Source organism: Lepus europaeus, chromosome 9, assembly GCF_033115175.1.
Source record: "Lepus europaeus isolate LE1 chromosome 9, mLepTim1.pri, whole genome shotgun sequence".
NCBI lineage: Eukaryota > Metazoa > Chordata > Mammalia > Lagomorpha > Leporidae > Lepus > Lepus europaeus.
Genome location: NC_084835.1, coordinates 82,998,568 through 83,022,766, shown reverse-complemented (window position 1 = coordinate 83,022,766; position 24,199 = coordinate 82,998,568). Strand labels below are relative to the sequence as shown.

At 38.7% G+C, this 24,199-nt stretch overlaps 1 protein-coding gene across 16 annotated transcripts in view; it reads right to left on the bottom strand.

Moving 5' to 3' along the window:
• Positions 1-24,199, bottom strand: part of DTNA (dystrobrevin alpha) — a 303,884-nt gene that overhangs the window by 195,385 nt on the left and 84,300 nt on the right. The window contains exon 1 of one of the 16 annotated variants that reach the window (XM_062201518.1): positions 379-524. The exons of the other annotated variants lie outside the window; for them this stretch is intronic. The gene's annotated coding sequence lies outside the window, so the exon portion shown is untranslated. Of the gene's footprint in view, positions 1-378; positions 525-24,199 lie in introns of those variants that run through there. 16 annotated transcript variants of the gene reach the window in all.

Genomic DNA, 24,199 nt, shown 5'->3' with positions numbered 1-24,199 from the left:
ATGCCACTAATAAGGTGTCCTTTGAGTAAAGGGGACAATTTCCGAAGAACAAAACAAGGACATACTTTGCTCAGTTCCATACTGATCTGAAAACACTAATTATCATATTCTTATTACCTCTTCTCCAGTTTTCTTTCTTTGACTTACGCACACATACACACTAACTACCACAGAACTAGAACAATTCACAACGTTTTAGACTTTGCAATCAAAAACACAGGAATTCGGAGGAGGAGGAGTTGGGGAGCGGGCAGAAGAAAATTGTCCTGTGCCCGTGTTGGGTGGGGGTGGGGTGACCGTGAAATTCCACCCAGCAAGTTATAGCACCGCAACAGAAGAAGTAAAGAGTTCAGTTTCATAGATTGAATTGTACCTTACCTGGTTTTGTAGTTAAATACACCAACATGCCCCTAATTCCTCCTCTGATGCACTACATAAGCTGAATGCTATAGTATTTGACCTTACACATTTCCACAGAAGAAACTCCAAAGTAACCTTTAACTTCAATAAAAAGCTGTGTTCATTCTTCCCCTTGTGCTCAACACACAGCAATCTAATACACCTCATCATGTGGTCTGTTACCATGGTAGCAATGAATCCAGCTGCTGAAATACAAAAGACTGACAAAAAGTTGCTTTTTCCCTCCACCCACCCTGACAAAGTCAGATTTTTTTTTTCTGTATGACAAGCCTAATTTGAATATGTTTCTCTTGCTGACTCAACTTCTCGAGCAAGAAAAAAAAGAACAGAGGTAAAAGAATAAAAGGTCTCCAAAGCATTTAAAGTTCCTAATGAAAAGACTAAGCATTTTAAACCACCACTAATCTCTTGAAATACTGATCATCTCTGACTTCTACCAACTAAATATTTTTGAATACCAGTTGTAGAAGCAATAGGAAATAACCCACAGCTCCTTTAAAAACATTTTAAAAAACTATATTAAATTATTCAGTAAACACAGATGCTGAAAACAGTACATTAGTGGATAAAAGGCTAGTCTAAAAGCATTTTTTTTTTTTTTCTGGAGCAAGCTTCTAATCACAGCTTAGATGTGGGAAGTCAAATTCTTTATTTTCTTTATATCAGAGCCCTATGTTATTTAAACAGATTGAATTTCAGTTCCATTGAAATTGATCATTGATGTGGCTCTGTAGTGGTATAGCCCACTAGAATCAGCCAAACTATATTTGGGAGCTTTATATTAAGGGTAGAGTTCTTAGCATTGGCACAGTACCAACTCTGAACAATCATTGGTGTGGGACTCCCCACACCAATGACTAACTCATTAAGAAATAAGGACTCACCTTCAGTTTATTCCCAGTGCTTTAAGAAAAGGCCAATGGGGACCCAGGAGACAAGAGCTTCCCCTCACATCAGCACTGCCCTTCCTTCCCACCACACACACCTGCCCAGCCTGTGCAACCATCTGGGTAATGACACAGCTTAAATACAGTGACCATTCTAGACAAACAGCTAGGGCTGCTTGCTCCCACCAACAGCCATCTAGGAATGACTCCCAGTATGAAATAGACCATGAGAAGAGTGTTAAATTCGGTAATTATTGTTGTCTTTAAATATGAAAGAAAAACACATTAAGTAGTCCCTTGCAGTGTTTACATCGGATTCTTTAACAACTGTTCTATATGTCATTTATTAGTGATGTTTTTAAGCATTAAAATGGAATATAAATAATCACAAAGGCTTTTGGAATAGAAATTATAGACAAAGATTGCATTTTTAATGATTTACTAATATTCAATTAACAGTAGCCTTTAAAAGGTCACCTTGATCTATAACGAGTAAACTATTCATTGATATATAGCTTTAGCTGCTTTTCTCCACAGTCATCTAATTCAGGAAATTACCTGACACTGAAGTCAACTGCATTAAAAAAAATAGCTTTAAAATCTCTTTGAAGACTATAGCTCAAAGAGGCACCCAGGGGTTAAGAAAGCCCATGGCAGGAAACAAAGAACTCCAAATCAAAACCAAACTCCTTTCATTGTCGGAAATTACCAGGAAGAATAAAGTAATGTTGTACATTGCATTAGTTCTCTATCATTTAAAAAAAAAGAAAGAAAGAAAAGAAAAGCCCTACACCAAATCAGCTGAGATTATTAAAATAGCTTTGGCACTGCTACAGCCCTGAAAAATCCTTAAGTGTTGTGACTCATGATGATACAATCCTATAAAATGTGTGAGGCAGAACAGGCAAAAAGGCAAGGAGGAGCTACACTGGAAAATTAGCACTCCCTAATCCTCTTCAGTACAGCTGATGCAGGAAAGACTCAACCACAATCTGAATAATTCATAAGTATGCTTGCATGTGGCTCTCTGGCTAGACTCTTCCACAGCTTGTATTCCTTTCTTTCATAGCCTTTACCTGATATTTTTCTTCTTCTCATTGGTTATATGATGATTACAGGTATCTATATGTTTTTCATTTTGTAAATTTAAGAGCCTACCATTTATCTAATTGATGTATACTAGTACCAGGGTGTTTAATGTGATTGGCAATTTAAACACTGGGGAATATGATGTCAGTATATTTGGTTTCACAAAGTTTTAACTCCTATCTTGCAAATGTTAAAACCAACTTCTCTCTCACTGTGAACAAAATTTGTAACAAACTCTGTGTTGATGTGATCCCCTTCATTTCATAGGGAGAACCCAATCACCAAGGCAGAAAGTATTTTTTCAACATTGGTGATAATACTTCAGAGTGTACCCCAGACAGTGGATTTGTTAAGCTCTGGTCCCATAGGAGTGGGAGGGAGCTCATGAGGTTATTTGAGTCTCTGCTCCCTCTTTGGATGTGAGAGCACCTAATTTCCCACAAACCCAAGGTAACAACATGGGCTCAGGGGTCACTAGCTTGAATTAATCAGCATAGCTACAAAAAACACTGGCTGCCAATGTAAATGAAACTCAATCATGACCAACCAATCTGAACTTCTACAAGTGCATTTTAGGTCACATTTTAAAATTGTTATTTTTTAAAAAATTCTATAGAAAGTGCTTAATTGGTGGAGTGCTGGTTTATATTACATAAGAAAACTTGTTAATAGCGATACAAAGAGGTTGAGATCTACTGGACAATTTTTGCAAGCACATATTTCCTAGGCCACTCTGAGCATCTGACCTAAAAATATTAATCGGATTAGTATCTATTCTATTCATGAAAATTTCAATTAACGAACAAGGCTTTTGCAAGCCATCTCATATACATCAGTATCAAGATTTTCTGTTTTGCCTTTCAGAAGTTCTTTTTTTTAAAGATTTATTTATTTTGAAAATCATAGTTACAGAGAGGGAGAGGGAGAGACAAGAAGAGAGAGAGAGAGAGAAAGAGAGACAGAGATCTTCTAATTCAGTAGTTTGCTCCCTAGATGGCCAAAAAAGCCAGCTCTGGACCAAGCCAAAACTAGGAGCCAGGAGCTTAATCTGGGTCTCCTACATGGGTGGCAGGGGCCCAAACACTTGGGGCATCTGCTGCTGCTTCTCCCAGGCCATTAGCAGGAAGCTGGATTGGAATTAGAGCAGCTGGGACATGAACTGGTGCCCTTACGGGATGCTGCAGTCACAGGCTTTGCACTGTGCCACAATGATGGCCCCCACCTTTAAGATGTTTTGAAAACAGGTGCTCTTTGTTGCATTGTATTAACTGTAAATAAGGATGTCTTCACGTTTTCCCATTATGGACACATCACAGAAAACTAGCTTTAAATAGAATTATGAAATTGATAGTTATATATCCTACAGATAACCTAATGTGAACTTTGAATCATTTTCCCCTACTGATTTATGCAAGAGAATTCACAAACTTCTGTTTTTGTTTCCTTCATTTCTTTAAAATTTATAATTATAAATTACATTCTGGATTTATCCTTAGAAAAAAATGGTTTATTTAACTTAATAAAAAGTAACACTTGTTAGCCATTTCATCACTAGAAAATAACATTACATGTTCATTGTAGAGAAATCGAAAAGATGTCTATGAAATGACATTATAAGCCCTCATAATTCAACTGTCATAAATAATCTATACCAACCTTTTGATATATCTCTTTACACACTAAAAACCCTTGATAATTTTGAATATTGCCTTTTATTCAACGAAAGACTTATTAGTTAAGTACACAATGATATTACATATTCTTTGAAAATGTTTTTTAAATAGCTGTAAATCACACTATTTGGATGTATCAGAATTAATTTAGCCATCCTTTATTGCTAAATATAAATTTAACCTTTTCTAGATTTTTTTCTTATGAGCAATGTACCTTTGTACACATTTTTTTTTTTTTTGACAGGCAGAATTAGACAGAGAGAGAGACAGAGAGAAAGGTCTTCCTTTTCCATTGGTTTACCCCCCAAATGGCCGTTATGGCTGGCACGCTGCATTGATCCAAAGCCAGGAGCCAAGTGCTTCCTCCTGGTCTCCCATGTGGGTACAGGGCCCAAGCACTTGGGCCATCCTCCACTGCCTTCCTGGGCCACAGCAGAGAGCTAGACTAGAAGAGGAGCAACCGGGACAGAATCCGGCACCCCAACCAGGACTAGAACCCAGGGTGCCGGCGCTGCAGGCGGAAGATTAGCCAAGAGAGCCGCAGCGCCAGCCTGTATACATTTTTGAGTCATTTCTTTAGAATAGGTTCCTAGCAATCAAAGAGATTATTAAGTTTAAATTAGAAAACCTAATCATGGAACTACAGAATTGGTAGGATCCAAATCTAAAATCTAGTCTAATATCCACTTATTAATTTTATTGATGAAAGAACTAAGGCTCAATAAGATGAAAGCATTTGCTAGAAGTCCAAGCCATGAATTTTCCTAGTGGCAGAACAGAAATGGGTTCTTTGTGAGTGCACTTTGTATTCTGTAATTTTATGATGCTGACTCTAAGTGGTGATTCATTCTGAGGGGCTCCCTCCAGTTTGGTATCATCTGTGAAACTCCATGGATGTGCTCTGGACTCAGGGTCAGAATGGGAGTTTCTTGGAGGCAGGTGATGCTATCTTATTTTTTAGGGATGATTCACATAACAGTTTATCTGGAGTCACCTTTCACTGATACCAAAACAGAATGGATACTGAGAAGTAGATTCTTGCAGATCAAAATCTGTTCTATGGATAAATGGAGAGATTCCAAGAGAGTTTAGGAGGTCAGGATGCTCATAAATTTAGTGAGCTCAAATGGACAAATAATTATAAGAAGCTCTTTTATGGCTTCTCAGTTATTTTATGGCCTTGTAGTCTGCTGAGAGAGCAGATCTGTATGATCTGAGGCTCAGACTGTCAGATAACTTCATAAGTACCTCTCTCGTCACTCTCTGTGATAGTCCCATGTGCTGTATACCCAGGTGTGTTGCACAGCCATGATGTCTCCATTTACAGCATATATTCTTTCTCAGCTAGAGAAGAAAGGGAAAGCTATTTCTGAAAATCACATTTAGCTACGAAGTCAAGAAACAGGCAGATTCCTGAGACCTCACTCTTCAAAGAATTCATTTTCTTAGACTAAATACACAGAACTAGAAATGATTATTTCCTGTTTTCTTCCACGTAGCTTATTCTAAAAGGAGCTTATTCTAATTCAATAAATTTTAATTAAGTGCCTTCTGAAAGCACATACCATATTAAATGTAGTCAAAGAAATGTAAATGGCCTACAATCTATATGGAGAGATAAGAAAACACAACTGTAGATACAACAATATGTGAAAGAGAATATAGTCAACCAACTTGAGAGTGGGCAATTTAATTAGATAAGTTTAGGCAGAGGCTAAGGGGGAAAGAATCACCCCTTCAGTGTCTCCCAAGTTGGAAAGCAGTGCTGTTGAGATAATAGATATATTTTCCCAGAATCTTTTTACTTTTGTGTTCAGGAACTGTATCAGCACAGCACCCATTCTTAAAGCTCAATGGAGGAACTCCTGTACATTCAGAGCACGTTCAGTGACCAAGATCAGATGTGGAAGTGATAGTAGCTACCAAGTTCCTCCCTTCCTTGCTAATACTCCCCTGGAAAGGGACATTTAATTAAGTAGCAGGAGGGCAAGGAGAGGGTGAACTGTAATTGACTATCAATATTATGTCACAGGCTATCTATCTGTCTACATCATAGATAATAAATGGAGAAGATTGGGAAGCAAACATAATTCTATGAACCCTTTAGATACTCAGTTAATAATAATTAATGACAACCATGATCAAAATAAAGGGGATTAGAAAATGAAGCAAGTAGGAAAGAAATTATAGCAAGATTACAGGAAGATAAATGACTGTGGGAAAACATGGATTTCAAAAAGGATTTAGGATGACTGGGGGGTGCTAAGAGAAGCATATATGGTTAAGAAAACACATAGCAAAATTACCAAGAATGGGGGAACTGAAGAAGAATATCAAAGGAATACAGACTACCAAGAATACTGAATAGACTAAGAAAAGTAACAAAGTGATATTTTAAATTTCATTCTATATACTTAAATCAATTCCACTATTTGAATGAATGGTAAAGGTCCATTAAATATTTAAACAAATTTTATGTAAACTGGCAGATACTATAAAGGTATCAGATACTTTGATCTCACCTGGAATTCTGTAGTAGCAACACTGCCTCTGGAAGAGACCATCTACCTAATGCTTCAGAGGTGCCCATACCCACAGATGATACTGGAGTGTTCACAGGAGTCAGTTTTGGAGGCATTATCCGTGCATCTCAGGTCACTCTGGAATCCCCTATCAGGGAGTTGCATTCTGCTTAGAGCCTCGCAGGGACAAGTGAAATAAATAAAATTGGAGAAGGCCCAAGGGTGAACAATAAACAGGAAGGAAAGTGGAATAGGAAGGTTGAGGGAGGCACTTCAGCTTTTGAAAGGATACCTGCATATAAATAATGGTGAACAGGTGTTCTTCATTTGTTACTGAAGGCACCATAGTATGCTTCTGCCAAGTTAGAAATTAGGAAGGACCTCTTGATATAACCCAAAAAGTCTGGCTTATAAATATGAGGCAGGATAGCATTAACATTCTACATTGTTCATCAGAGATGAAAGACTTTTTCAGAGATGTTAGCCACTCATATTCATTATTCATGTAAGAACACTCTACCTTACTGTAAAGATAAAGAGTTGTGTATGTGTATACGTCATACACATACATATTGAGCAAAGAGAATCCCTAAGTATACATCAGATCCTATAGTTTAGCTTGCCTACCTTATTGTTGCATTTGTAGCAGGCAATAATATCCAAAAGCACTGAACACAGCAACTGTTTGTCTTATATTTTTCAGAATCTATGGTATGTTTGGTAAAAAATGCAGAGCAACTAAATGTTAACAAAAATAATTTCCAATCATTTATAATTCCACAAACTACAGTTAACATTTTTGTCTTCATCTATTCATATTGATTTCAAGGTAAGTATGTAGCTTGATTGTAAAATGGATTGTCACTTTCGCAGCATTTTCCACATTCTAAAGTAGGCTACAGATTTCCTGAGTTTATTTTTGAAAGGACATTGCTCTTTTTCTGGAATAAACTTCAATAGTCCTGTTGGTTATGAATGGCTTTGTCTGGAAGAACAGAGTTGAAGGAAGAAAAGTCAAGCATTTTCATGTCCAAGAGGAAATACTATTTTCATTATAGGTGGTAACTGGATAACTGTGAATTATTAATTGGAATGAAGAAGGGCCTAGGGACTAGATCCTGAAGGAACAGGTATTGAGATTGTGGACCTGGAAGATTAGGACTAAGGCAATTGCTACCTGTGATGGCAGTGGGCTCTAACACATGATGGTTCAGGAGGATACAGCTGATGGGACCTCTTCATCAAGGTATGACAGTAAGGCAGGAAACCAAACCACAGAATCGAATGCATGACTTAGGAATTCTCTATGCTCAATGTGTGTATATAAGCATATAAATTAAAAATTGTTAAACTGATGAATAATTTAAAATATTCTGACTTGTGATATATCTCTGTTATCATCAAGATGTTAGGAAAGCTGAAAGAGTTGGTCTCAGCTTCACAGTGGGTAACTAAGTCTGGGTTCACACTTACAATGGGGTGTAAGGAAAGAATGTTCTTTTTGAGATGATTTGGTTGTATCTCAGATTTTTCTGAGAAAGGGATATTTAAGATGATGCCTGTGAATAATGGGGATGAGGTATTTCAGACAAAAGGAAAAGCTTGTGTGATGTCCCTTCAGGGGAGAGGGTTTGAAGTGATTGAGAAATGCACAAAGCCCAGTGTGGCTAGAGACTATGTATGTAGAGGAGAACATAAACCTGGGAAAGTCAATCGGGGCCAGGAACTTGTAGGCCACATAGGTGATTCTGAAATTTATCCTAATGGTGATGAGAAGCTTTTGAAGACTTAAAAACATGCTAATGACACAATCTAACTTTCATTTTTAAAAGAACACCCTGACTATGGTGTGGAAAATGGTTGGGACAGAGGCACAAGTAGATAAAGTGAAATCAGTTTGGAGTCTGATGACAGTGGACTATATGCGCACAAAGGAGATGGCTAAAGGGGACATGTTTGAAATAAACTTTGGATATAGAATAGACAAGAATGAATTACGGATTGAATGTAGGAGGATACGTAAAGATTAAGGTATGAAGAAAAACATCAAAGCATTCTGAAGTTAAGTGAGAATGCCATTTACTCTGAAGCTGAAGCTGGGTGCAGGACCATGCTAAGGGCATGCAATGAGAGGTGAGGGAAAGTGTTGCATATGAATTGTTACATGGGTCATCCCTAGATAAGCTTGAAGCAATGGAGATACAGCTTGAATGGATAAATATATGTGTAAGATGTACATACAGCGGGTTTTTCTAAGCCATGAGAAAGAAGAGACAGTTTACACAGTAGGTGCCCAAGACTTCCCCCCAAGACAGAGGTTCCAGGGAAGCATGATACACACCTTATGTTCCTCAAAAAGCTAAGACAAAAGAGTTTTTCAGAAAGGAAGGGACAGTCTTTGAATTAAAAGTAACTGAGAAGTTGAGTAAGAGGAGAATGGAGAAAGTGTCCATTAGCTTTGGAATATGGATATAATAATGACTTAGAACCTTCATAAAGAATTGATGGGGATCTGCACTATGGTATAGCGGGTAAAGCCACCACCTGCAATGCTGGCATCCCATATGGGTGCTGCTTCAAGCCCTGGCTGCTCCTCTTCTGATCCAGTTCAACCATTCTCTGCTATGGCTTGGGAAGGCAGAGGAATATGGCCAAAGTGCTTGGGCCCCCTACACCTGTGTGGGAGACCTGGAAGAAGCTCCTGGCTCCTGGCTTCAGATCAGCACAGCTCCAACCATTTCAACCATCTGGGGAGTGAACCAGTGGATGGAAGACCTCTCTCTGTCTCTCCTTCTCTCTGTAACTCTAACTTTCAAATAAATAAATGAATCTTTAAAAAAAATAAGAATTGATGAAGAACAAGAGAAGAGTGGGAAGTAGAGAAGTGGAATTAGAAGGCCTATTTAGTGAAATATCTACAGAAAACTTCCCCAATTTGGAGAAAGAAAGGGACAGCCAAGTACAGGAAGCACATAGAATTCCTAATAGACATGACCAGAAAAGCTCTACACCACAACACATTGTAGTCAAATTTTCAACAGTAAAATATAAAGAAAATATTCTAAAATATGCAAGAGAGTAATGCCATATTACTTTAAGAGGATTTCCAAATTAGACTAACAACTGACTTCTAATAGAAACCCTATAGGCTAGGAGAGAATTGCGAGACATAGTCCAAGTCTTAAGAGAAAAAAAAACATCAACCTAGAATACTGTACTGTGCAAAGTTCTCATTTATGAAATAAGGTAAAATAAAATCTTCCATAACAAGCAGAAATTGAAAGAATTCATTGTTAGTTGTCAGGCCTTATAAAAGATGCTTAAGGATGTGTTATACACAGAAATATAGTAATCACTATGAAACAGTGTGAAGGCATACAATTTCCCAGTAAAAGTACAAAGGAAATCCAAAGTAAACAATAGGAATATTTATGAAAAGATGGCAGGGCCAAGTCATGACTTATCAATAGTAACCTTGAATGTAAATGGGCTTAATTCTCCAATTAAAAGAGACAGACTGGATGAATTGATTAAAAACAATACCAATTTATTTGCTCCTATAAGAAACACAATTCACCAATAAAGATACCTGTAGACTGAAAAGTGGAAGGATGGAAAAAGACATTCCATGTTAACGGAAACCAAACAATAGCAGGAGTAGCCATCCTAATATCAGACAAAATAGACTTTAAACATAAAAGCTGATAAAAGAGACAAAGAAGGGCACTATGTAATGATTAAGGGATCAATTCAACAGAAAGATGTGAGTATAATAAATGTATTTGCACCAAATTACATGTACCTGGCCATTTAAAAGAAATGTTAATAGATCTAAAGGAAGACATAGACTCCAATACAATAGTAATGCGGGACTTCAACACTCCACATTCAGCAATGGACAGATTAATCAGACAGAAAATCAACAAAGAAACAACAGAGCTAATGGACACTATGGATCAAATGGAGCTAATGGATATCTACAGAACTTTCATTCAACAACTGCAGAATACATTTTCTTCTCACTAGTGCATGGAAATTTCTCTAGGATAGACCATACGCTAGGCCGTAAAGCAAGTCTCAGCAAATTAAAAAAAATCAAAATCATACCATACATCTTCTCTGACCTCAATGGAATGAAGCTGGAAATCAACAACTCAATAATCTCTAGGAACTATGCAAATATGTGGACAATGAACAACATGCTCCTGAATGAGCAGTGAGTCATACAAGAAATCAAAAAATAAATAAAAAATTTCTGGAAATGAATGAAGATGACAACACAACATATCAAAACATATGGGATACAGCAAAAACAGTGTTAAGAGGAAAGTTTATAGCAACTGATTACTACATCAAGAAATTGGAAAGGCATCAAATAAATGAGTTATCAATTCATCTCAAGGACCTAGAAAAACAACAACCAAATCCAAAATTAGTAGGAAGAAAGGAATGATTAAATTTAGAGAAGAAATAAACTAAATTGAAACAAAAAAATTATAAAGTTCAGTGAAACAACTGCTTTTTTTTGAAATGATAAAAAAAAGATACACTGTTGACCCAACTAGCCAAAAAAAGAGGGAGAAGACCCAAATTAACAAAATCAGAGATGAAAAATGAAATGTAACAAAAGATATGGCAGAAATAAAAAGAAACATCAGAAGTTACTACAAAGAGCTGTATGACAACGAATTAGGAAACTTGAAGAAATGGATAGATTCCTGAACACATATAAAACCTACCAGAATTGAGCCTCAAAGACACAGAAAACCTAAATACACCAATATCAAGACAGATATTGAATCAGTAATAAAAACCCTCCCAACAAAGAAAAGCCGAGGACCAGATGGCGTCACTGTTGAATTCTACCAGACATTGAAGTAAGAACTAATTTAAATTCTTCACAAGTTATTCAAAACAATTGAAAGGGGGGAAATCCTCCCAGACTCCTATGAACCCAGCATCACCTTAATTCCTAAATTAGAAAAAGTTACAATGGAAAAAGAAAACTATAGACCAATTTTCCTGATGAACATAGACACAAAAATCCTCAACAAAAAACTAGCCAATCAAATCCAACAACACATCAGAATGATCATTCACCTGGACCAACTGGATTTATCCCTGCTATGCAGGGATGGTTTCAACATTCACAAATCAATCAATGTGATACATCATATTAACTGAGGAACAAACCATATGATTATTTCAATAGATGCAGAGAAAGCATTTGATAAAATACAACACCCTTTCATGATAAAAAACTTAAGCAAAATAGGTATATTTCCTCAACACAATTGAGGCAATCTATGATAAAACCACAGCCAGCATCTTACTGAATGGGGAAAAGTTGGAAACATTCCCACTGAGATCCAGAACCAGACAAGGATGTCCACTCTCACCATAGCTATTCCATATAGTCCTAGAAGTTTTAGCCAGAGCCATTAGGCAAGAAAAAGAAATTAAAGGGATACAAATTGGGAAGAAGGAAGACAAACTATTCCCATTTGCAGGATTGTATACGGGATGCAAAAGACTCTACCAAGAGACTATTTAAACTCATAAGAGTTTGGTAAATTGGCATGATACAAAATCAACACACAAAAATCAATAGCCTTTGTATTCACAGACAATACCATGACTGAGAAAGAACTTGTAAGATCAATCCCATTCATAATAGTTACAAAAATTAAATATCTCAAAGACCTCTACAATGAAATTTATAAAACATTAAAGAAAGAAATAAAAAAGACAAAAAAATTGGAAAAATATTCCATGTTCTTGGATTGGAAGAATCAATATCATCAAAATGTCTGTACAACAAAAAGCAACTTACAGATACAATGTAATTTCAATCAAACTACCAAGAACATTCTCTCAGATCCTTAAAAACTGATGCTAAAGTTTAAATGGAAACACAAGAGACCCAGGAACAGCTAAGGCAACCTTACACAACACAAACAAGGCCAGAGGCATCACAATTCCAGATTTCAAGACATACTACAGGGCACGTTTTTTTTTTGTTTGTTTTTGACAGGCAGAGTGGATAGTGAGAGAGAGAGACAGAGAGAAAGGTCTTCCTTTTTGCTGTTAGTTCACCCTCCAATGGCTGTTGCAGCCGGCGCATCGTGCCGATCTGAAGCCAGGAGCCAGGTGCTTCTCCTGGTCTCCCATGCAGGTGCAGGGGCCCAAGCACCTGGGCCATCCTCCACTGCCTTCCTGGGCCATACCAGAGAGCTCACCTGGAAGAGGGGCAACCGGGATAGAATCTGGCGCCCCGACTGGGACTAGAACCCGGTGTGCCGGCGCCGCAAGGTGGAGGGTTAGCCTGTTAAGCCACAGCGCCGGCCAACAGGGCAGTTATAATCAAAACAGCCTGATATAGGCAAACCAGATATGCAGACCAATGGAACAGTATAGAATCGCCAGAAATCAATCCACACATCTACTCGAAATGGATCAAAGACCTAAATCTATGCCCCAATACCATCAAATTACTAGAGAAGATTGGGGAAACCCTGCTAAGAGTTCTCGGAAAAGACACCAGAAGTATAAGCAATCAAAGCCCAAACTGACAAATGAGATTATGCCAAGCCGAGGAGCTTTGCACTGCAAAAGAAATGCTCAGCAAGGTGAAGAAGAAACTGACATAATGGGAGAAAATATTTGCAAACTATGCAGCTGATAAAGGTTTAATCCAGAATCTATAAACATCTCAAGAAACTCAACAACAACAAAACAAACAATCCAGTTAAGAAATGGGCAAAGGACTTGAACAGACATTTTTCAAGAGAGGAAATTCAATTGACCAATAGACACATGAAAAAATGCTTAGAATCACTGCCCATCAGAGAATAGCAAATGAATATCACAATGAGGTTTTACGTCATCCCAGTTAGAATGGCTTTCATACAGAAAAATCAATAAGCAACAAATGCTGGTGAGGATGTGGGGATAAACAGACCCTAATCTACTGTTTGTAGGAATATAAGCTGGTTCAGTCACTGTGGAAGACTGTATGGAGATACCTTAGAAATCTGAACATAGACCTACCAGGTGACCCTGCCATCTCACTCCTGGGAATTTACCCAAAGGAAATGAAATCAGTATATGAAAGAGTTGTCTGTACCTCCATGTTTATTGTAGTTCAATTTACAATAGCTATGATATGGGGTCAACCCAGATGTCCATCAACTTAAGACTGGATAAAGAAATTATGATATATATACACTTTGGAATACCATACAACAGAAAAAAAAAAGAAAAAAAATCCTGTCATTTCCAACAAAATGGATGCAACTGGAGACCATTTTACTTAGTGAAATAAGCCAGGCCACACAAAACATATAGCATATGTTCTCCCTGATCTGTGGTAACCAACAGAATACCTAAAAGGTAATCTACAAAAGTGAAGTTGACGCTTTGAGATTCAATGATTTTGAACAGCCCTTGTCTCAACTGTTGAGGAACAGTGTTTTGTTTTCATACTACATGTTGAACTCTTTACTTAGTGTAGGGTTAATGAAAATAGATAGTTAACTGAAAATAGATCTTTGTAAAAAATACAAATGGCAATAGAAGAGGGAGGATGAAGAAGGGTGCAATGAAGGCAGAGGGAAGGTAGGGTAGGAATAATCACTATGTTTCTAAATTTGTATATATGAAATGCATGAAGTTTGTATTCTTTAAGTAAAAGTTTTCTAGTTAAAAACAAAACATTTACATGCTGAATGGCCAACTAAACTCAGAGAGATTGATAATATGGAAGAGAAAATGGCTGTGTGCATGTGCTTAGGCCTTGATATGGGGGAGCAGATATGAAAGCAAACTGCTTTTGCTGCAGCACTAAGGGAAAAGGGTTGCAGGCTGCAGATGAAAGTGTACTTGTACATTTGGAAATAGAAGAGTTTCTGTTTGAAGTATTCTATGTATATTCTCAATGAAAAAATAAGCAAGGTTGCTTCTAGCTCAGAATAAGAAATGGGGAGAAGTTTGACACCAGTGGAGAAATCATTGTGGAAGGCAGGAGAGTGAATTGACTGTAGAAAGGAGGACAGCTACGGGGTACTGTGAGCACACCTGAAGTCGTGATCCTGAGCCTTTTGTTCCTAGCATACTCAGTTGTGTAATTTTCTTCAACAAAGCTCAGCCAAATAGATGCAGATTTGGGTAAATCAGGGAGTGGGTTTACTCATGGCTCATCTGCTGCCTTGTGAATGAGATGTTAAGACAGCAAGTGGGGAGTTAATGGTACATAAAATGTAAATTTGTGTAAGGCAAGGACCATGAAATATATGCAAGCAAGGAGGTTAAGTAGGAGGTTGACTGATGGTGAGAAAGAACTAGGATCAAAAGGCTCAGTAATGAACACAAAGATTTAAAATGTAGAATATCAGAGCTTGAAGGGGTAGGAAATGGTGTTTGAGGCTGAAATTTTATTTTGTGATTGTGGAAGTGGTTCAATATCTGAAGATAACTAATTCTAGTGATCAAAGTAATGGATGGCTGAGGTCAAATGGAGAATTCTTTTTTCTGTGTATGAGGAAGGAATTTTTTGGTCATCTGTAGGAATACAGAAGTAACCACGAATGAAAACAAGAGCTGGAGTAGGGATATGAATGTGACTTTGGCAGGCCCAATCAGGACTGTATGGGTGTCAGAGTTAAGCTCTTTTCCGTGTAATCTATGGATGAGTAGAGTATTTATGTTTTCAGGTTCTGAAGGCTTTATTCATCACTGCCTTGATATAGCCCACTTAAGGGCTACTCCAACACCAAAGGAAAACAGCACTGAAGAAAAGGAAACAGACAGGATCCTAAAAATAACCTTTGGACTTCTGTATCTATGTTTTTCTGGAGCCTGACTGCCCTGTAACTGTTGTTACACTAACTTTTTTGGTTTGTATTTTTCTTACTTACAAGCACAAAGCACAGATTAATATGGATTGGCCTGCTTCAACAAAAACAAATACATGGAAATGTAACAGATTTGTTGGCTACTGATCCAATATCCATTCTCCTCTTTTTCTTGGTTGGCAAAACAGTGAACATTTTGTTGTTCATGCCTCCACCATAGGTCTTAGAGAGGTCTAATTGAATCACTGGTACTGTGGTCCCCTTGCTAGTTGATGCCAGTGAATTGTAAAGAAAATCTATCAGGGCAAATGTAGTAGGTTGAGTAGTATGACAGTTAATTTTATGGGTCAACCCAATGGCCACCAATATTTGGTTAAACAATATTCTGGGTGTGCTTGGGAGGGTGTTTCTGGGTAAGATTAACATTTGAATTGGGAGAATGAATAGAACAGATTGCCTTCCGCAGTGTGTATGTGCCTGACTCAGTCTGTCAAGGGCCTGAGTGCAAAAGGCTGAGTAAGAGAATTTCTGTGTGATGGTCTTTGAGCTGGGGCATTGGCCTTTTCCTGCCCTTACAATCAAATTGCAACTTATGCCATCAGCTTTCCTGGTTTTCAGGCCTTTGGACTGCAGAACTAGGGGCTTCTCAGCTTTCATAATTGTGTGAAGCTATTCCTAGTAATAACTCGTGTGTGTGTGTGTGTGTGTATGTCTTTGGACATACATATAATGGGTCTATTTCTCTGGAGAACTTAATACAAGTAGCATCCCTCAGCAGTTCATATCCACACAGACTCAGAATATTATCTTGATTAGAAATATAGTCTTTGCAGATGTAGTCAGTTAAAGCTTAAAATGAAATCATACTGGATTACAGTAACTCCCAAATTCAATGACTAGTATCCTTATAAGTAAAAGTGAGGCTATTGACACACACACGCACTGAAGTCTTGTGAAGACAGAGGCAGAAGCTGGGGTGATGTGGCTACGAGCCAAAGAATGCCCAAGACTTCTGGAGCCAATGGAGATTAGGAAGAGGCAAAGAAGGATTCTCCACTAAAGCCTTCAGAGGGAGAACAGCCCTGCCAAGCCTGATGTAGGACTTCTGAAGAATCCAAAGAACCAAGACAGACTATATTTGTGTTGTTTTTAGTGGCAATTTGTTACAGTAGGCCTAGGCAATCAGTACAGAGAGTTTCTGGGAAACTGTAAAAAGAGACTCACAGGGAGAAACAAAAATGTTGACGCACCAGGGGAATGAATAGCCAGTGGTCCTGCACGGCAGCAGCACAGGCTGAGTGGAGGATCAAGTTCTAAGAAGAGCCTGAAAAGATCACAGAGCTCAGCTTGCCATCACCAAAGTATGGAAAAGCTTCGAAGAGATGACATGAAGGAGCCGGTCAAGGGGATTGTGGGTAAAGAAACATGACCATGTTTTGAAAATAATGCTTTCGCTTTCCGCTTTCCTTTAACATTCTCTACAGGTTTTTTTTTTTTTTTTTTTTTAATGCAAGTGTTGGCTCAAGTGGATTTCTTGCTTTCTGTTTTGTGATGACCAGCAGAATTGCTTGCCGTTTTTTCTTGTCCACACCTAACCAATGCTCTTGCTCTTCCTGAAGCTCAGATTCTCTGGGGGAAGGAGGAGTGTGTCACAGCCTTCCGCAATGTTTGCCATAAGGATCTCTCAACTTCATACAATCCATCCTTGGGGCACAGTTAGACTTTTTTCTATATTCTCAATGTATTCTGGAATCCCATCTTCTTTATCAAGGTTTTCTTCCAAAGAGGGACTTTTTAAAATGAACTTTCCTTTTTCAGGAACTCTGTTTCCCCTGACCCCTTTAAAAATTTTGTCATCTGTTCTTCTACAGTTTAAGCCCCTAAAATCCAGTCAATTCACTCCAGGAAATGGAATAATAAAATGGCTGTTATTAAGCATCTTGTGAGCATACTCAGATGAAAATACATGAATTTTAATAGGGACCCTTTAAGAGTTTCAGGGGCACAGAGGAAGTTGATGCAAGTATTTTGGAAGACAAAAGCAGAATAACCAAAGAGGAGTTCATCTTTGGAATCTCATCTGCTTTTGAATTCTGAGTCCAGTACCTGGTGAATGCATGACCTTGAAAGAGATACTTAACATTCTGATCCTCTACTTCATCATCTAAAAAATGGAGATAATGGCAGAATCTACCTAATGGAATGATGGTGAGATTTAAGTAGCTAACATAGGGAAGAGTATCTCATACAGAACATGTGACAAAGTAACTGGAGTTCTCAATTTTTTTCTGAGTTTCCCAACCTCAACACTATTGATAATTCTTTCCTTTTCAAGACTGTCTTGTATATTGTAGGATGTTTAGCCATGTGCCTGGCCTGTACTCACTAGCTAAAAGCACTTTCAACTCCAAACATGGCAATCAAAAATATCTAAGTATATTGCCAAATGTTCTTTGGGGATAAACTGCCCGCAGTTGAGAATCAGTGCATTATAGCAAAGTGGACAGGTCTTTGTACACCTCTCAAGAAATAGTAGATAGTTTTATATCTTAACCATATACAGCAGAAGTTCATTGAAAATCAAATTTAAATTGTTTTTGCACCAAAATAAACTCATTTTTTAATTCCATTTTCTGTGAACTGTAGGAAGTACCCTTACACTTATTGTTATTATCACACAAAATACAATGTTTCTCTTACAGGTTAAGAGGCAAAATATTTTAAGAGGTGCTATCTTATCCTGGGTCATTCAGAGCCTCAGCATATGACTGGATATCCCAGTTGGAAAACAATAGCATTGAGTATACTTTATGCTGTTGGTGTTGTTTACATCAGCAAGTGTGAGGTATTTTTTTATGTTATGGATTAATTTTACCATTTGGCCAAAAATTCTCTTATTCTACCCATTTTTTTACCATTGTTTTATATTAATTTTCAAAGCAATGGTATTGCAAAGCAGGTGGAAATGATTCAGAATCCTTAAAAAGTCAACTTGAGGAAGATGATGCTGTCAGAGAATAGGGTAAATGTTGGAATATTTTCCCAACGGATTTGAACATTCAGAAACACAAGGATATGGGAAAAGCTGAGAGTGAGACCCAGCAGACATTTCATTCTGTGTTCTGTAAAAAACATTCCAAAAGCATTAGGATCTTGTCATTTTTATGGTCAATCTCCAAATCGCTACCAGACCACAGAGAAGGACATTATGTTAAATGCTAATTCTCATCTTGATGACTTAATGAGCTGCTTCTAAGAAAGCCAGTTTCATCAGCCCATTAGAAACGTCTGGGACAGCTAGCACAGAAGTAAGGCTTAGGTCACCCGCCTGAAACTAATGTCAGTGTTGCAGTTACGCATTTATGGTTTTCCCACTCTAACACGCATCCACCGGTTACTAGGCAACCACAGTTTACTGCATTTCATATACATTAAGCATGAACTTCAGGTATGAGTATAAAAGCACCTGACTATTTTAATGAGAATGTATTCATGAGCTGAATGAGACTATTTTGTTATTAGGTAAGACAAAATACGACAGTTTTAACTTTGTTTCAAGAGGTGGACTGATAGCATTTTACTGAGAAACCTTGCTTACAAGTGGCAACCCAACACACAAGTCTCATAGCTAGATGCCATGGAAAATCTCAAAGGAGTCTTTTGATGAGATGGAAAAATTCCTGCTAAGAACTAAGTTAAGGGAGAATTTTAAAGCCTTGCTCTTTAGGCCCTTTCCCTCCTTGTACTGTTGGAATGGAGAATTCAGGAGAGAATAAGCTTTTGACATCAGGGCATGGTTATTATTGCACTTAATGTCTACAGACACTTTTTGCCAAAGGAGAATTAAAGTGTTGTGGAAATGTGGCAGGGATGCAGGTGATGATATGCTCGGTCTTACTCATTGTAGCACCATTGACTCCATCGGAGCTATATGAACTAAGGATGGCTAAATCTGCGGCAGTGTAAAATGGGAACCTACGTCACTGAGTTCAGGAGAGGCTCATTTATGTGGTCAAATGGGAAGAATGCAGACTTACACGGAATGCCCTAATGCTTTTTTCCAGCCAAATGTGCCCTTTGTGGATGTTTATTACCTTGTAAGAAACGCAACTTCAAAAGGAAAGCCATGAGATGCTACAGGTGTTTATATATTATAATAAAAATCTGTTCATAAGACAGTCTCCTCACTTCTTTATCCAACTAGGATTGGAAGAAAAAATACTGCAAGTACTTATCTGAGTCTGAAAACATGCACAGACATAAACAACTTATTAAAATTCCCAGCCCACTTTTACAAAATTGTTAAGAACTGACAAAATTGAGAGCTACGTTATTTACCTGTATTGCTGATTTGAAACCATCAGACTCATGGTTTAAGATTTTGCTAAAAGAAACTGTACAGACTTAATATTAACATTTTGAAAGTAACAAAACTCAGTTGATGGCTAAAATACAAGTGCAAACAATAAGCTGTCAGTAATAGGAACGTACTAACATTAAAGTATATTATTACTAACTTTTGTAAACCCATAGTAACTCCTAGTTTTTGATAGAAAAACATTGCTCCATTCATCTTCATAATAGCACAATTTAAAAAAATATTTACAGAAGGTAAATAATATTTTGCAAACTCTTCTGGAGAAATACAAGCACAGTTAATGAACAAAAGAAAACCCAGGACCAGCACTGTGACGTAGCAGCTAAAACCACCACCTTCAGTGCTGGCATCCCATATGGACACCTGTTCGAGTCCTGGCTGCTCCACTTTTGATCCAGCTTTCTGGGAAAATTGAATTAAGAACATTAAGAGAAGTTTATTTTGGTTTAAAAATTTTTTGAAACCCATGCATAATTATTTCATGATACACAGTTTCCATTAACTTTTCTATGGCCTGGGAAAGCAGTAGAAGATAGCCAAAGTCCTTGAACCCTTGCACCCTTGTGGGAGATCTGGAGGACTCTCCTGGCTCCTTGCTTCAGATTGGCTCAGCCCTGGCCATTGTAACCATTTGGGGGAGTGAACCAGCGGTTAGAAGATCTCTTTCTCTCTCTTTCCTTCCCTGCTTCTGTTTCTCTATAACTCTGCTTTTCTTTTCTTCTTCTTCTTCTTCTTCTTTTTTTTTTTTAACTGGCAGAGTAGACAGTGAGAGAGAGAGAGAGACAGACAGAGAGAAAGGTCTTCCTTTTGCCATTGGTTCACCCTCCAATGGCCGCCGCGGCCAGCGCATCTCGCTGATATGAAGCCAGGAGCCAGGTGCTTCTCCTGGTCTCCCGTGGGGTGCAGGGCTCAAGTACTTGGGCCATCCTCCACTGCACTCCTGGGCCATAGCAGAGAGCTGGCCTGGAATAGGGGCAACCGGGACAGAATCCGGCACCCCAACCGGGACTAGAACCCAGGGTGCCGGCGCCGCTAGGCAGAGGATTAGCCTGTTAAGCCACGGCACTGGCTTAACTCTGCTTTTCTAATAATAAATCTTAAAAAGATATCAAGTCAGGAACATAACTTGGGAATGTGAATAGAATTCTTATTTTTTTCTAAGATATTATTTACTCCACTTAAAGGTAGAAATGCAGATGGGCTACTTATATTTTAAAAATTATTTTTCACTTCTGGAATGTCTAAATAACAAGTCATTAATATAATAGTAATCAAAGAGACATGGGGATCTTTTCAATGTAACACGCAAGGTATTTATGGGTTGCATTTTTTTTAAAAAAACAAATATGACATAGTTAATTACCTTAGTTGCCATTTTTAATCTTTGCATCATGCCCATCATTGCTGACAGCTTTATGCTGGGGTTTTACACACAAATACGCTCGTGTACACACAGTCATGTCACACAAAACAGGAGGTGGGATATGGAATAGGAAGTCATTTCTGTTTTTCTGGGCCTTATATCCAGCATCTAACAAAGTTCTTGATATTGCCGGCGCCGTGGCTCAACAGGCTAATCCTCCGCCTGGCGGCGCCGGCACACCGGGTTCTAGTCCCGGTCGGGGCACCGATCCTGTCCCGGTTGCCCCTCTTCCAGGCCAGCTCTCTGCTGTGGCTAGGGAGTGCAGTGGAGGATGGCCCAAGTGCTTGGGCTCTGCACCCCATGGGAGACCAGGATAAGCACCTGGCTCCTGCCATCGGATCAGCGCGGTGCGCCGGCCGCAGCGCGCTACCGCGGCGGTCATTGGAGGGTGAACCAACGGCAAAAGGAAGACCTTTCTCTCTGTCTCTCTCTCACTGTCCACTCTGCCTGTCAAAAATAAAAAAAAAATAAAAATAAAAAAAAATAAAAAACAAAGTTCTTGATATTTAGTTAACTCTCAATAAACATGAGGGATCTTTAGAAAAGTTAATGGAAAATGCATATTGTGAAATAATTATGAAAAAAAAGACCTAAATGAAAGATCTCTGTGAGTGAGATCCCAGTGGAAAGAACAGGGCCATCAAAGAAGGAGATACCTTTCTCCGAAGGGAGGAGAGAACTTCCACTTTGACTATGACCCTATCAGAATAAGATCAAAGTCAGCGAACTCTAAAGGCTTCCATAGCCCTGACAACTCATGACTAGAGCCTAGGGAGATTACTGACACCATGAACAGGAGTGTCAAATTGTTAAGTCAGCAACAGGAGTCACTGTGTACTTACACCCCATGTGGGATCTGTCCTTAATGTGAATGTCTAATGTGAAGTGATGCTATAACTAGTACTGAAACAGTATTTTTATACTTTGTGTTTCTGTGTGGATTTCAGATACTTTTTAAACCTAAATAAACTTCTCTTACTATTTTTAATTCAATTTTCCACGACTATTTCAAAAATTGTTTAAGAGAGGGAAAGGGAGGGGAGGTTGGGAGGATGGGAGGGAGGGAGGGAAAGAGAGGACTTGGGTTTCTGCCACCCACTAGGAGACCTGGCTGAGTTCTGGGATCCTGGCTTCAACCTGTCCCAGGCATTTGGGAAGTGAACCAGGGGATCAAAGATTTCTGGTTTTTTTGTTTGTTTGTTTGTTTCTGTCTCTCTGCCTTTTCAAACAAAAAATACTTAAAATACAAATTTTAAAAAAGACCTTGTTTCCAGTAGTGATCCTAGACAACATCTAACTCTAAAATTTTTATCAGTCTACAGTTTTAGAGGCCACCATTTCTAGGCTTATGCTCATATCAGCAAATGAGGCTTTTGCATAAATAAATACGTCTCAGAACTAGAAGGTGATATGTCTTCTAAACTGTTCAACAGAAACAATGCTAACTTTAGCATCAACCTAGACATAAACTTATTTGCCAATGAGAGAACATCTGTGGACTTATAAATAGCTTACTCTTCAGGAAGTATTTTAAATGGAAAACTCTAAAACACTATTTAACACACACAGTCTTCTTATAGGATTAAATTGGAAAATTCTTCTTCGAGCGGTAGTTTGCTACAGTGGAGAGACAACAATACTCTCATCTGGCTCTGACCAGAATATGACATTGACAAGTTACTCAAACTCAGAATCCTAACAATGACAACATCAGCTGACTTTGGGGATTGTTATGAAGATTAAATGAAATAATGTTCATGAGTATCTGCTTAATGCTTGGCACAGAGAGCCACAGCCCTCTCTATGGGGTTCCCTTCCCGCATTTGGAGCTCTCCTTTTGATCAGAAGAGCTGGACAAAGTGTTAACATCTGAGCCACCAAGAGCACTCAAGCGTTAGCTCAGATGACCCATCATACTTCATTAAAAACCAGAAAGGAAGACTATTCAGCTCAGTACTGGGGTTTCAGAGATGAGAAAAGATCTGGTATTTGTCCTTGATGAAAAATTCAGAAGGAAGTCAGGCAGACAACATGAGAAATTACAGCATGATGTTGTGAGTGATTGAATGAAGGCTACTTTTCTTTCTGCTATCCATACAAGGAGCTGATGTCTTCAACATGCCCCAGAAGGCTTTGTGAAATTGGAGATAAGACTGGTAACTAATGACCCAAGAGGAATTAATCAATGACTCCAGTAAAACAGTGACAGCAACAGCTGTGGTGGGTCCTGGAGGATGACTAGCACACTGCAAGCCAAGGAAGAGCTCACAGGTTGTGTGGCTGAGGGGAACTCGGGGAGAGGTGTGGATGGGGGAGAGTCTCAGCAGCGGAACCAGCATGTGCAGAAGTAGAGGCACAAGGAGGATGGCTCAGAAGGGCAAAAGCTTCCCCTGCTGATAAGGATGACCTGATGAGGAGCAAAGGTGGACAAGGACACCCAACAAGCCCACTGTGCTTGTTATATGACACAGTTTTAGTCCTGTAGTTGATGGAGCATCCAACATTGGCTTTGAAATGGAAGTGGGGAGGGTGGTTAGGTCATATTGTCTTCTGTTTGCTGCATACCTACTAGGTACTAGGAACTGTGCTGAGTTGTTTTATGGATATTATTTTTTAGTCTTTCAAATAAATAACTTTTTAGATGGGGGAATTGAGGCTCATAGAGGTTAAATAATTTGCTACTCAAGATTACACATTCTTGAGGCCGGCGCCGTGGCTCACTTGGTTAATCCTCTGCTTGTGGTGCCAGCATCCCATATGGGTACCAGGTTCTAGTCTCGCCTGCTCCTCTTCCAGTCCAGCTCTCTGCTGTGGACTGGGAAGGCAGTGGAGGATGGCCCAAGTGCTTGGGCCCTGTACTCGCACAGGAGACCAGGAGGAAACACCTGGCTTTGGATTGGCATAGCTCTGACTGTGGTGGCCAATTGGGGGGTGAACCAATGGAAGGAAGACCGT